We start from the raw sequence: 4,075 nt of genomic DNA on the forward strand, positions 1-4,075 counted from the left end.
AGAAATACCAGATTAACAGCAGACCTCTCCACAGAGACCAGTCAGGCCAGAAAGGGCTGGCAGGATATATTCAGGGTCCTAAATAAGAAGACTTTCATTCAGAATAGGAGAGAAAAAGAGCTTCCAGAATATGCAGAAACTGAAAGACTATGTGACCACCAAACCATCTCTATAATAAATATTAAAGGGGACCCTGTAAAAGAAAGAGGGAGCTCAAGGAAATAATCCACAAAAACAGGGACAGAATAGGTATTACGATAACAGTATAAATTCATATCTTTCAATAGATACTCTCAATGTGAATGGGCTAAATGATCCCATCAAAAGACACAGGGTATCAGACTGGATAAAAAAGAAAGTCCCATCTATTTGCTGTCTTACAAAAGACTCATTTTAGACCTAAGGACACTTCCAGCCTGTAAATGAAGGAGTGGAAAACCATCTACCATTCAGATGCTCCTCAAAGGAAAGCTGGGGTAGCAATCCTCAAATCAGATCAATTAAAGTTTATCCCAAAGACTGTAGTAAGAGATGAAGACAGACACTATATCATACTTAAAGGATCAATCCAGCAGGAAGACCTACCAATCATGAATATGTATGCTCTTAATGTGGGAGATGCCAAGTATATCAATTAATAATGCCAAGTATATCAATTAATAACCAAAGTAAAGAGATACTTAGAAAATAATACACTAGACTCGTGGGCCTTGGCGATCCGTGGGGTGCACCTGCGCAGCTGTGGATGCCACAGGTTTTTTTTTTTTTTTTTTTTTGCCACAGGTTTTTGAAACATGAATTGTTCACTCTTCTTGACTGCTCTTTGCTTGGGAATAGCCTTAGCAGCTCCAAAACTTGATCAAAGCTTAAATGCACAATGGTACCAATGGAAGGCAATGCACAGATTTTATGGCATGAATGAAGAAGGATAGAGGAGAGCAGTGTGGGAGAATATGAAAATGATTGAACTCCATAATTGAGAATATAGCCAAGGGAAACATGGCTTCACAATGGCGATGAATACCTTTGGTGACATGACCAATGAAGAATTCAGGCAGGTGATGAATGACTTTCCAAACCAGAAGCACAAGAAAGGGAAAGTGTTCCAAGAACCTATCTTTGCTGAGATCCCCAAATCTGTGGACTGGAGAGAGAAAGGTTACGTAACTCCTGTGCAGAATCAGGGTCAGTGTGGTTCTTGTTGGACTTTTAGTGCAACTGGTGCCCTCACAAGACAGATGTTCCGGAAAACAGGCAAACTTGTGCCACTGAGTGAGCAGAACCTGGTGGACTGCTCTAAGGCTCAAGGCAATGAGGGCTGCAATGGTGGCCTGATGGATAACACCTTTCATCATGTTAAAGGCCTGGATTCAGAGGAATCTTATCCATATCTTGGAAAGGACATAGAGACCTGTAACGACAAGACTGAGTGTTCTGCTGCCAATGACACTGGCTTCATGGACCTCCCTCAATGGGAAAAGACCCTAATGAAGGCAGTGGCAACTCTAGGGCCCATCTCTGTTGCTACTGATGCAGGCATTTCAAGTGCTACAAAGCAGGCATTTATTTTGATCCAGACTGCAGCAGCAAAGATCTAGATCATGGTGTTCTGGTGGCTGGCTATGGCTTTGAAGGAACAGACTCAAATAATAAATTTTGGATTATCAAGACCAGTTGGGGTCCAGAATGGGGCTGGAATGGCTATATAAAAATGGCCTAAGACCAGAACAACCATTGTAGAATTGTCACAGCAACCAGCTATCCCATTGTGTGAGCTGATGGACCACAACATTAGAGGACTTGAGGACAGCATATCTGGAGGAAGTTTATCTTAAAATTGACCAAACTCTTATTGTGTAAGATGAGACACTTGAATCATTGAGAATCCAAGTTGTGATTTGAATTCTGTGACATTTTTATCAGGGTAAACATTACCACTACTTTAATTACTGTTATATATGGCTTTATAATGTTGAGGACTTATTACTTAATTCTAAAATTTTTGACTTCTTATTTTATCAAAGGATATATAAACTTTACCTTTTGAAATAAATTTTAATTCAATAAGTAGAGGAAGAAAAAAATAAAATAATACACTAATAGTAGGAGACTTCAACACAACACTTGTCAGTAAATATCAGATCTTCTAAGCATGACATCACCAAAGAAACAAGGGCCTTAAATTATACACTGGACCAGATGGATTTCACAGATGTTTACAGAACTTTCTTTTTTTTTATTTTTATTTTTATTTATTTTTAATTTTTTTTTTTACAGAACTTTCTAACTGAACACAACTGAATACACATTCTTCCCAAGTGCACATGGAACTTTCTCCAGAATAGACCACACACTAGGTCACAAATGAGGTCTCAACTGATGCCAAAAGATAGGATTGCCCCCCTGCATATTTTCAGACCAGAATGCTTTGAAACTAGAACTCAGTCATAAGAAGAAATTTGGAAGAAATTTAAAATCATGGAGGTTAAAGAGCATCCTACTAAAAGATGAATGGGTCAACCAGGAAATTAGAGAAGAATCTATGGATTCAGGGAAACTAATGAAAATGCAGATAAAACCATTCAAAAAATTTGGGATACAGCAAAGAGGTCCCAAGAAGGAAATATATCTCAATACAAGCCTCCTTTAAAAAATTGGAAATAACTCAAATACACAAGCTAAACTTGCACCCAAATGAACTGGAGAAAGAACAGCACATAAAGCCTACACCAAGCAGAAGAGGGGAGATAATAAAGATTCAAGCAGAACTCAATGAAACAGAGACCAGAAGAACTGCAGAACAGATAAAAAAAGAAAAACAGGAGATGGTTCTTTGAAAGAATTAATAAGATATATAAACCCTTAGCCAGCCTTATGAAAAAGAAAAAGAAACCTCAAGGTAATAAACTCACAAAAGAAAGAGGAGAGATCGGAACCATACCAAGGAAATACAAATGATTTTAAAAAACATTTTATGAGCAGCTATAAGCCAATAAATTAGGCAATCTAGAAGAAATGGATGCATTTCTGGAAAAATCACAAATGACCAAAACTAGAACAACAAAATGAATTAGAAAACCTGAACAGGCCAATAACCAGTGAGGAAATTGTAGCCGTTATCAAAAACCTGCCAAGATGCAAAATTCCAGGGCCACATGGCTTCCGAGTGGAAGTCTATCAAATGTTTAAAGAGGAAATAATATTCTACTAAAGATGTTCTGAAGGATAAAAAGGGATGGAATACTTCAAAATTTGTTCTAACAGGCCAGCATCATCTTGATTCCAAAACCAAAGACCCCACCAAAAAGGACAATTATAGAACAATATCCCTGATGAACATGGATATAAAATTTCTCAACAAGATACTAGCCAATAGGATCCAATAGTACATTAAGAGGATTATTCACCATGACCAAGTGGGGTTTATCCCTCAGATGCAAGGTTGGTTTAACACTGATAAAACAATCAATGTGATAGATCACATCAACAAGAGAAAAAAACAAGAACCATAGGATCCTCTCAATAGATGCACAGAAAGCATTTGACAAAACACAGCATCCATTCCTGATCAAAACTCTTCACAGTGTAGGGATAGAAGGAACATTCCTCAGCATCTTAAAAGCCATCTATGAAAAGCCCACAGCAAATATCATTCTCCATGGAGAAAAACTGAGAGCCTTTCCCCTAAGATCAGGAACATGACAGGGATGTCCACTCTCTCCATTGCTATTCAACATAGTACTAGAAGTCGTAGCCTCAGCAATCAAACAACAAAAAGAAATCAAAGGCATTTAAACTGGCAGAGGAAGGCAAACTCTCCCTCTTTGCACATGACACGTTACTGTGTGTAGAAAACCCAAAAGACACCACCCCAAGATTGCTAGGACTCATACAGTAATTCAGCCATGCGGCAGGAGTCAAAATCAATGCATAGTAATCAGTGGAATTCCTATAAACTAAAATGAGACTGAAAAAAGAGACATCAAGGAGTCAATCCCATTTACACTTGCACTTAATAGCATCAGATACCTAGGAATAAACCTAACCAAAGTGGTAAGGGATTGATGCCCTAAAA

At 38.1% G+C, this 4,075-nt stretch overlaps 1 pseudogene; it reads left to right on the forward strand.

The window, feature by feature from the left end:
- Positions 1-794: 794 nt before the first annotated feature.
- On the forward strand, positions 795-1,774 carry LOC121483938 (annotated as a pseudogene).
- The last annotated feature ends 2,301 nt before the right edge of the window (positions 1,775-4,075 follow it).

Source organism: Vulpes lagopus, unplaced genomic scaffold (assembly GCF_018345385.1).
Source record: "Vulpes lagopus strain Blue_001 unplaced genomic scaffold, ASM1834538v1 ctg650, whole genome shotgun sequence".
In the NCBI taxonomy this organism is placed as follows: domain Eukaryota; kingdom Metazoa; phylum Chordata; class Mammalia; order Carnivora; family Canidae; genus Vulpes; species Vulpes lagopus.